Below are 11,300 nucleotides of genomic sequence, written 5' to 3'. Positions count from 1 at the left end.
TTCAGGTGCCCACTACCCATCCTGCCCACCTGACTCACTGTGTTCAGGTGCCCACTACCCATCCTGCCGACCTGACTTCAGTCGCCTGAACCCATACAGTATAAGGAGAAAATTGAGATGTCTTCTAACCTCCACTCACTCACCGAGGCACCCAAGCCCGACACATACACGCATTCATACACAAAATAAATAAAATGGAAACAATATATAGACAACAGAAACAAATCTTTATCAGAAAAAGTATTAAATGTAAATGATCTGAACTCTGTTTAAAGTAAGAAATGGGGAGATAGACATGCAAAACCACAAGATTAATCTCTATGCTATTTATAGAAGATTTGTTTTTGTTTGTGGTGTTACAGGTGGAGCCCAGGGACTACAGCCTGCTAGACAGTTTCTACCTCTTAGCCATGCCTCAACCCCGACACAGATCAAAGGACACAGAAGATTTAAAAATAAAGTTATGGAGCAAGATATTTCATGCATTGCTGGGCTGTGGTGGCCCACGCACGACTTTAATCCCAGTATTTGGGAGGCAGAGGCAGCAGATCTTCATGAGTTCAAGGACAGCATGGGCTACAGAGCGAGTTCCAGAACCCCCAGGGCTACACAGAGAAACCCTGTCTTGAAAAGCAAAAACAAAGAGAAAGAAATGCAAATTGTGCCCAAAGAGCAGATGCAAATTTACAACTATTGTCAGAAGAAATACATCTTATGTTAAAGCCCCAAAGAAACAGACCAATATACCTTATGAATATAGGGACAAGCTCTTCAACAAAATGTCAACACATGAATCTAGCAGTGTATTATTTGCCATGATCAAAATATGCTTAGGCTGCTGCAAGGATTCAGCTCTACAAAGAGCCATCGCTTCCGTGTATAACATTGAAAGAATTAAGAAGAAAACTACCCAGTCATCCCAAGGGGTATGAAAAGCCTTTGACAAAATTCAACACCTTTTCATGATAAAAACAAACCATGACAAAACTTATGACTCCCAGTCCCAGGCCCTGTGGCATTTACTTTTGGGTCAAGTGGCCTCTGTTTAACGTCTCATCCAATTTTCTGAAAAACTATGTATTAGCATCCTTGTGAACATGTAGCTGTGAACATGGTTGCTGCATACACATGAAATTAGAGTAAGGGCCTGGCCCAAACCTGGCGCTTAGGCAATATAACAATGATAGTGATCGTGGTGATGGATAGATAGATAAATAGATAGATAGATAGATAGATAGATAGATAGATAGATAGATAGGTAGATAGATAGACAGACAGACAGACAGATAGATAGACAGATAGGACAAGCAGACAAGATAGACAGATAGATAGATAGGACAAGTAGACAAGATAGATAGATAGACCAACCAGACAAGATAGATAGATGGATAGATAGATAGACAGACAGACAGACAGACATATACATACATACATACATACATACATACATACATACATACATACACAGGTACATACATAGATACCTAGATATATCCAAACTGTAATGAAGAATGTTAAGTCCACCTCTGTTCAGAGATGACATGATTGTATACTAAAAAGGACCACAAAACTATTAGAGCTCATAAAAAGAAAGTTACAGGGTAAAAATATTAGCAGTCAGAAGCCATTGAACTTTCATAGGCTTACAAGGAACAATCCTTAAAAACATTAAGGAACAATTTAATGCATAATAACATAAAAACAAACAAAATACTTAGTAAAGTTAGCCAATGAGGTGGAAGAAGTGTATGCCAAAAACTATAGAATATTGTGGAAAGAAATTACTTAAATAAGTCAAAAGATACCCTATGTTCATAGACTAGAAGACTTAAGAAGTCAGTATGGCCCTAAGCAACTTACCAATCACAGAATTTACAACAGAATCCTAATGACATTAAAAAAAAAAACATAAATAGAAAATGCTATCCTAAAAATTCAAAAGAAATTACTAGGGACCCAGAATAATCTTTAAAAGAACGGCAAAGCTGGGGCTCATACCTCCTGGTTCTGAAACAGGCAGAGCTGCTGCAGTCTGGTGACAGCATGGTGACAGCACAGGCAGGGGTCTGACCAGAACACTGGATAGGGAAGACAAACAAGCTCTTGCCTGTATGAGCAGATGGTTTCCTTACAGGTGTACCATGAGCATTCAGTGGGGCAAAACCCAGACTTTTCAATGAATAGCTGATATCGTTTAAATTAGTGTGTCATACATTTAAGGTGTTATATCAGTGTTGAAGGGAAAGCTGGATGTACATGTGCAAAAGAATGGAGTTAAGTCCTTACTTGATATCATTAAAAAAAACAAAACTCTAAAGAGCTGGGCATGGTGACCAGTCCCTTTAATCCCAGCACTCAGATGCAGGGGCAGGCAGAACTCTAAATTCAAAGTCAGCCTGGTCTACAAAGGGAGTTTCAGGATAGCCAGAACTGTTACACAGAGAAATCCTGTCTCAAAATAAATAAATAAATAAATAAAAAGTAAACAAGCAAACAAACAAACAAACAAATGAAATCCATTGATCAAAGACTTAAAACCCTTTAAAACTAAAAATTAGGCTCTCTCCTCCAGCCGAACAAGATGCCCAAAGGAGAGAAGGCCAAGGGGAAGAAGGTGGCCTGGCCCCTGCCATCGTCAAGAAACAGGAGGCTAAAAAGGTAGTCAATCCTTTGTTTGAGAAAAGGCCCAAGAACTTCAGCATTGGGCAGGACATCCAGCCCAAAAGAGATCTAGCATGTTTCATCAAATGGCCCAGCTATATCAGGCCACAAAGACAAAGAGCCATCCTCTATAAGCAGCTCAAAGTACCTCCTGCCATTAACCTGTTCACCCAGGCCCTGGATAGACAAACAGATACTCAGCTGCTTAAGCTTGCCCACAAGTACAGGCCAGAGACAGAGCAAGAGAAGAAGCAAAGGCTATTGGCCCATGCTGAGAAGAAAGCTGCTGGCAAAGGGGACGCCCCAACTAAGAGACCATTCATCCTCTGAGCAGGAGTCAATACAGTCACCACCTTGGTGGAGAACAAGAAGGCTCAGCTGGTTGTGATTGCCCATGATGTAGACCCCATTGAGCTGGTCGTTTTCCTGCCTGCCCTGTGTGGAAATATGGGGGTGCCCTACTGCATCATCAAGGGAAAGGCTAGGCTGGGGCGCCTGGTCCACAGGAAGACATGCACCACTGTTGCCTTCACACAGGTTAACTGGAAGACAAGAGTGCTCTGGCTAAGCTGGTGGAAACTATTAGGACCAATTATAATGACAGATACAACGAGATCCATCACCACTGGGAAAGCAATGTCCTGGGTCCTAAGTCTGTGGCTCACATTGCCAAGCTGGAAAAGGCAAAGGCTAAAGAACTCACCACTAAACTTGGTTAAATATACACTAAGCTTTCTGTACATAAATATAATCACAAAACTACCTTCCAAAAAACCCCTAAAAATTGGGCTAAAGAGTTGAATAAACATTTCCCCCAAAATGTGCATGAATGAACAACAGGCACAGGGAAAGGCACCCGGCGCCCAGCTCAGCACTGGGCAAAGACAAACTCAAACCAGCACAAGGCCACGTCTCCTGCTGGGACTGCTCTAGTGCTTAGATAGGGGACGGGGACAGACAGTGAGGACCCTGTTTGTCAAATGGGATTAGGCAATTTTGAGGCCACTTTGTAAAGTGGCTTGGCAATTATTTAAAAATTCAGCCAAGTCACCACGGGAGCCAGCAATTCCATACCTAGGTAGGTGTCTAGCCAAAAGAAAGAAAACATATTGCCCAAAATATAAACACTCTCACAAAAGCGTTCTCAGTCTCCAAAGAGTAGCAATCACCAAAATGTTGGTCAGCTGATGGATGGATGAAAAAGTCTATCCCTAAAATGTAATATTACTTAGCTATGAACATGTAGTACTGGTCATGAATGCTACAACATGGGTGACCTGTGAAAACATGTGAAGCAATAGGGAACACGGAATCACACCACACACCGAGGGTGATGCTGCTGATACAAAATATCAAAAAAAAAAAAGCAAACCTCTAAAGATCAGAGATCCATTAGCTGTGGTCTGACTCAGCAGGTGGGAGAAAGTAAGATTAACAAGGTTTCTTTTGGGATATTGGAAACATCCTAAAATTAGGTTGTGGTGATAGCTCTACAATTGTGATTATACTAAAAACGGAATGCCCTTTAAGTGGAGCTACGGCTGTCCCTGTGGAGTGAGTGAGACGAGCAGCCCAGCTTGGAGAGAGGCTCCACGGCCCACCACAGCCACTGCTTCACACCGGGAGACTGACCAGAAGCAGCTTTGCCCACCCTTCTTTCTCACCCACCAACCAGATCCATGTAAAGCCCAGAAGCCCTGTCCAGCCCCTAGGATGAGCAGGAGACCCCCTAGAGTGACTGCAACGGAGTCAGTAAGGAAGCTTGAGGAGACAGCTCCTTTGGCAGATAGCAGGGAAGGAGGAATTCCTCTTGTAACCTAGACCTTCACACTGGGCTCAGATCAACACAGAGGCTCCTGCGAACCCTGGAAACCCAAGAGTCGGCAGGCCCTCCAATTTCTAGAGGCCTCCTGACATGCTTGGCAGGAGCTGCTCCATGGAAGATTGATGAGGCAGATGAGTTTGAAACCTTCTTTTAAAAAGTCAAGAGAGCAGCTTGCACCACACAGAAAGACCTGGTATATCTGCAATGTGGTGCTACGGGCTCCTTAGCAGGAGGACTGTAAGGTCATGCTCCTGTCCATGTGCAAGGCAGGGGCGCATCAGCCGGTGCCTCTCCTCCAAGCCCCAAACTGATGGGTCTCCTCACCCCTTAGTTCAGGCGTCAAGGAAGGCAACTTTGAATTCTTGCCCCCTTTAAAAACTGGACACAGTTTGAGGTGTGGGGGGGTGACCAACGCCTTTTATCCCAGCTCTTGGGAGGCAGAGGCAGGAGGATCTCTGAGTTCAAGGCCAGTTTGATCTATAGAAAGTTCTAGAACAACCAAGAGACACAGAGAAACCCTGTCTTCTTGGAAAACCAAACCAAATAAACAAAAAACAAAAAACAAAACCAAAAACTGGACGCAGGACATGTTTGGCTACTGTTGTGAATACCTTGAAAGAGGAAGGAAAGACTCGGCTTTCAATACCAGGCAGGTGCCTGTTGTGAGCGAGCAGTCGTACGTTGCCACAGAACAAAACACTCAGACAGTTTTAAGAACACAAGGCCCAAACTACAGCTTTTTGCTATTAATCCAAATACTTGTCCATATATATATATATATATATATATATATATATATATATATATAAAGCAGTTTTCTATTTGAGTAAAACAAAATTGTTATGTGAAATGTATTAAGGTGGTTACTTTCATTTTAATGGCTTTCTATTACTACTACTACTACTACTACTACTACTACTGTGTTTTTTGAGGCAGGATCTCACCATGTAGCCCTGACTGTTCTGAAACTCACTAAGGAACCAAGCTGGCCTCAAACTCACAGAGATCCGCTTGGCTCTGCTTCCCAAGTGCTAGGATTAAAGGTGTGCGCCATTACATCTAGCCAGTGGTTTTCTATTTTTAATTTCATGGGTAACTGTTTTAGTTTTTATTATTATAGAGAAACTACGAACAGAAAGAATATATACCTATTTCATGATAATACAAATATAATAAATATTAAAATAATTATTTTAAATTTTAAATTTTTTAAAATATTAAAATAAGTTAGTTTTTTTTTTTTAACTTCCCAGAGCCTTTGCTTGTGACTCTTCAAGAGGGTCTGAAGGGTTGAAAGCAGGTTTGTTGTCTTAAGGCCCATTTAGTAGGTGAAGAGAAGAGACTTATCCGAGACTGAGGGTCAGTGTACAAACTATGAACAACAGTGACTTGAACTCTCCACCTGTGTGGGCCCTCACTGCAGCATTAGAAAGCTGCTGTGGGTTCCAGCACATTCTTCCTGATTCCTAACTCCTGGTGCTAGGTCCTCTGACATTTCCTTTTGGGTCAAGGTGGCTCCTGACCATCACCTCTTGCAATTCTCTGTGAAATTTATTTGCATCCTTGGTGGACATGGTTGCTGGACAGAGATGGAAATCCTAGCAAAGGCCTGCCTGAGCCTAGCTTGGGGAGGGGGATGGGTGGAACTGCTGTGAGCAGTGGGTCCTGGTGACTCTGCCGTGGAGGAAACTCTTTAAACTACCCCAGTGACACTGTAGGATAAACGGCCCTGACTCATCAGCAATAATCAGCAAGAAAAATAAGAAGGCAGATGGGGACAGGTAGAGATCGAAGTACAGAACCCACTTTTCTCCTGTGGGCCATGATTTGAATCTGTCTACCGAAGATACACACCATCGGCACTTCTTGCTCAGCACCTGTGTTCGTAGGCGCTTCGCGACATTAAGGGTTCTTAGAAATTCACGACAGTTAAGAGAGGGCAGAGTTCTAAATGCTGAATCTTGAGGAACCAGATTCACTTCAAAATAATCCAGGCGCCCGGGCGGTGGTGGCACATGCCTTTAATCCCAGCACTTGGGAGGCAGAGGCAGGTGGATTTCTGAGTTTGAGGCCAGCCTGGTCTACAGAGAGAGTTCCAGGACAGCCAGGGCTACACAGAGAAACCCTGTATCAAAAAAAAAAATCCAAAATAATAATAATAATAATCCAGGGGCACAAGGAGAAAATCTGGAGCACATGGATAGAAAAAGAAGGTTCCTGCCTGTTTAGCTGGTTCCACTCCCCCGGCAGGCAAGACCTGACCCTGGAGGCCTCTTCTGTGCAAAACCGAAGCTGTCCCAAAGCTGAGTAGCCTTAGTTTGTGCCTGTTAGATCTCCAGCTCCCGGAGCACCCTCTTGGCCCTCGCCCACCACGGCTGGCTACTTACCACGCTCCTGTGCCAACAGCTCCAGCCTCCTGCTTGCCCTGGCTCACGCCACTCATTACTCAGGGCGTTTATTATTAGCCTGAGATTTTGTTAGGCCTAGGCCACACTTCCTGGGTTTTCCCCTTCGACCTGGGGATGTAAATAAGGCACCGTGCTGACCTGCGCCTGCGCCTTAGTCCAGGGAGGACAGGTGAGCAATCCTGCCCCTGTTGGCTTAGCAGTGGGGGCTTACCTGGTTGTGTTAAGACAGGGCTTGGACACTTCTAGATCTTCCCTGGCCCAGCTCTTGAGTCCGGTTCCTGTCCACTGCCCACTCTCCAGGCTAGGATACCCAAACAGCTCTTGTCCTCCTACATAGCCTTCCCTCCTCTTGAAGCATCACATCCCGTGTTGCTGCCTGGTCAGTTCTTGCTGTCCCTTCTTCAATGCTTAATTGAAGTGTCACCTCTCCCAGGAAGCCATCTGTGATTGCCCCTAGGACATTAGGTACCGGTGATCTGTGCAGTCCCTGTAGGTCTGGACTTTGCTTCAGGGTCTAATGCCTTGGTAAGGACTTATGTATAAAGTGACTCGTACTTCCATGCCCTCATTTGAAAAGTGGGCCCTTGAGTCATTGTGAGAATGACATGAGTTCACACAGTCACTTGATTGTTCTTTGTCTGGTTTTTAGTTCTTTGGGCATAGGTGTCACTAAGTTGTCCAGGGCTGGCTTGAACTCAAGATCCTCCTGTCTCAGACTCCAGAGCGTTGGGATTTCAGGTGTGCTCCACAATACCTGGCCACCACAGGCCCATTCTCACAGCAAGTTCTCAGCACACAGGGACTCCTCTACTACGTGACACGGAGAATCAGTGCTACTGCCCTGACTGCCTACTCTGTGCTTCAGCTTCATTTCTATAGGCTCCCAGGTCTTCAGGAACCTGCAGGGATAAGAAAGCCCAACACGTGCACTCCCGAGTTCACTGGAGTACTGTTCCCAGTAGCCCAGTATGTTCCCAGTAGCCCAGTACTGTTCCCAGTAGCCCAGTACTGTTCCCAGTAGCCCAGATACAGAGGCAATCTGCATGTCTTCTGCGGATGTGTGTGAACAACTGAATTCTCTTCATTCTCAGAAGAGAAGGAAACCCTGACATTTATATGAACATGGATGGAACTGGAGAACTTTGTGTATAAAAAAGAAGTCAGACTGGATGTACTGGCACACGCCTTTAATCCCACCACTTGAGAGACAGAGGCCAGCAGATCTCTGAGTTCTCGGCTAGCCTGGTCTACAGAGCTAGTTCCTGGGCTACACAGAGACACATTGCCTCAAACAAACAAACAGCACAAAGAGAAGTCATGGCCTTTAGAGTGAAGACCCAGCAGGTATTCAGCACCAAGTCTGCCCTTCAGTGGACCCGGGTTAAACTCCCAGCAACCCACATGTGGCTTATAAACATCTGTAACTTCGGTTCCAGGGGATCCAATGCCCTTCTCTGGCCTCCAGGGACCCTAGACATATGTGTGATGCACAGACACATATTCAGGAAAGACGCCATGTACATAAATACTTAAATTTTAAAATCAATTATTTAAATAGAAAGAAAAAGGAGCAAGTCATGGAAAGACAAAAGCCACATGTCCTCACTCCTGTGTGGGACACAGAGATCTTATGGCCAGGAAGAAAATCAGTCATTGGAGGTTGTGGGGGATGGGGGACAAGGTCAGAAGGTTCCTGCTTCAGCTAGTAGTTGTGCAGTTCTGTTGTACAGCAGGGTGCCTATGGTTGATGGTAATATGCTGTGTAGCTCAGAACAGCTCCATAACTGCAGTGCAGCTCAGAGGTCAAGCATGGATGAGGTCCCGGTTCATCCTCAGCACTGGAAGACAAAATGGCACATACCCTTAACCCCAGTGCTCAAGAGGCTAAAGTAAAGGACTCATGACTCCAGGCCAACCTGGGCTACATGGTGGAGGATATGGGTTGGGGGAGAGAGAGACAATTTAGGAGCCAGGGGTAGGGGAAGCCTTGGGTTCAATATCCAGCACAGAAGGGAGAAGGAAGAGAGGGAAAGAGGGAGTAAAGAAGTAAAGTAAAGAAGGGAGAAAGGGGAGGGAGGGAGGAAGGAAGGGAGAGTGAGAGGAAGGAATGAAGGAAGGAAGGAAGGAAAAGAGGAAGGGAGGAAGGAAGGAAACTGTGACACCCCAATGTCATCCATCAGGTTCTAAATCTCCGAAGGATGATCTAAGGAAACGTGAGCGTCCTTCTGACGGAGCTTCTGGCTATACAGAACCATTTTAGGGGACTATCTACCCAATACTGACCCTGAAACCTAGAAAGCCTAGTACTGGAAGCTTGTTAGTGGCAGCAGGAGGCTGCCAGCCACTGGACGGTGGCTGGAGAGCTGAGTGCAGAGGTCAAAGGCAGCACCAGCGCTTTGGAGGTGTGCAAGAGGCTCCGTAGGACAGGCCACTGAGAGGAAAAGTGCTACAGCAGGATGCTGACAGTAGGATGTCCACATGCATACATACACATATGTACAGACAGACAGACATACATGCATGTACACATAAATGCACACATACACATATACAGATACATTCACACGTAGATACATACATACATACACACACATACATACATGCACACATACAAACACATACACAAGCATATATACATATACACACATACACATGTACATATACACATAATACATACATACATATACATGTACACATAACACACACACATATAAACACATTTGCACATACATACACACATACACATACATATACACATACAAACACATGCACACATATATACATATACATGCACATACACACATAAGACACATTTGCACATACATACATACATACATGAACACATACATACATGCATATACACACACATGTACAGAAGTACACATGCACATGTACATATGCACACATACATATGCATGTATATGAGCATATACACATGTACACACAAACACACACACACACACTGGTGCTATTTTTCCCAGGACTGTGTACCTGGGAATGTGACATATGACAAGATGGGACAAAAGGGTGATGTTTGCAGGAATCCCAGTCCTACATGGGAGGCTTTCATAGCTAGTGTTAATGAACTACAATCAGCAAAACCCACAGCTGGGCCAAGGGAATGACAGGTAGAGCCTATTGCCAGGAACATCCTACCTATGGGAACAGGGCAAGCTCAGGGTCTTTGGAACACCTGGGTTGTGTCCCCTCCTTGCCCATCTGGATTTGTCAGAGTTGGTCTCTGCTGCCTCATTGAGGGCTGCATGGGTCTCTCTGGGGTTGCTAAGCACCCTCCACCATCCACAACTGGAGAACTGTCCTGAGCCTCACACACTATCTTGGTCAGTACTTACAGTGTCCTGTGCGTAAACGAGACACAAACAACACCCCGGCTGCTCTGGGGAGGCAGCAGGGAGTAAAAGGGGAGGGTCCCTTTAGTCACATCCAGTCACCACAGTCTGATGCTCCAGTGCACATGTGCTCTCTCAGAATAGTGCTGGCAGTTTCCAAACCTCATTCTGAAACCAGACCTTTCTGTGCTGTCTCCAGGGGCACCACCGGCTTCTCACTGTGAGTCACATGGCCAAAGTTTTAGAACCCGGAATAAAGACACTTTGCACCCTCTGTGGCTGAGAGCTGGTTCCTTTACACCAGTGGGGTCCAACAAGTAGAACGCACAGGCAATTGAGACAACACCAGAGAGCAAACCCTGCAGTGTCTCTGGGAATGTGAGAGGCTCTTGTGGCCCGCTTTGCTTACGTCATGCTGGCTGGAGAAGCTCAGACTTGGTGTTTCCCACGTGACTCAGTCTCCGCGTACCATCCTCCAGCAGTTCTCATGGGGGCCATGAGGCTTGCTGCGGCCCCAGCTCTGCTTCACTGCTTCAGTCTGTTGTGCTGTACTGTCTCACTGAAGGCCTTGAGTTGCCTTGGTGGAATTACCTCATCGAGGGAATGTCGCCACCTATCACTGTCCAACACTGCGCTCGTGATGGGGTTTCCAACCACAGACTCTTGGCAGCGGCTGGCTCTGACTTGTCCTCCCTCTCGTATTGAGGCACACTACCTGGTAATATCCTCTGAGTAGGTTCTGGAATAACGAAATGTTCAGAAAGGGGCATTTTTAGAATTGTAGCTGAAGCCCTTATCACGACACCAATTTATACACGAGACGCCAATAACCATTTTTTAGAGGCGCTAGACACCGCAAAAACTGAGTTTGAAGAAGCAGACAGTTGCATCTTTATTATAGGAGTCCCCAGCTTCTTAGGGGAGGAGCTGGGTTTTTGTTTTTTTGGTTTTTTTTTTGACTTTTAAAATAAAGAGCCAGGCAGTGGTAGCGCACGCCTTTAATCTCAGCACTTGGGAGGCAGAGGCAGGTGGATTTCTGAGTTCGAGGCCAGCCTG

The 11,300-nt window shown here is 45.3% G+C and overlaps 1 protein-coding gene across 1 annotated transcript in view; it reads right to left on the bottom strand.

The window, feature by feature from the left end:
* The window catches only part of Tnfrsf13b (TNF receptor superfamily member 13B), a 26,102-nt gene extending 19,116 nt beyond the window's left edge, over positions 1-6,986 (bottom strand). The window contains exon 1 of the mRNA XM_031353618.1: positions 6,874-6,986. The gene's annotated coding sequence lies outside the window, so the exon portion shown is untranslated. The remainder of the gene's footprint in view (positions 1-6,873) is intronic.
* Positions 6,987-11,300: the final 4,314 nt, after the last annotated feature.

Source organism: Mastomys coucha, unplaced genomic scaffold, assembly GCF_008632895.1.
Source record: "Mastomys coucha isolate ucsf_1 unplaced genomic scaffold, UCSF_Mcou_1 pScaffold5, whole genome shotgun sequence".
Taxonomy (NCBI): Eukaryota; Metazoa; Chordata; class Mammalia; order Rodentia; family Muridae; genus Mastomys; species Mastomys coucha.
The sequence above is the reverse complement of the archived record's forward strand: the minus strand, read 5'-3'. Positions and strand labels throughout refer to the sequence as shown.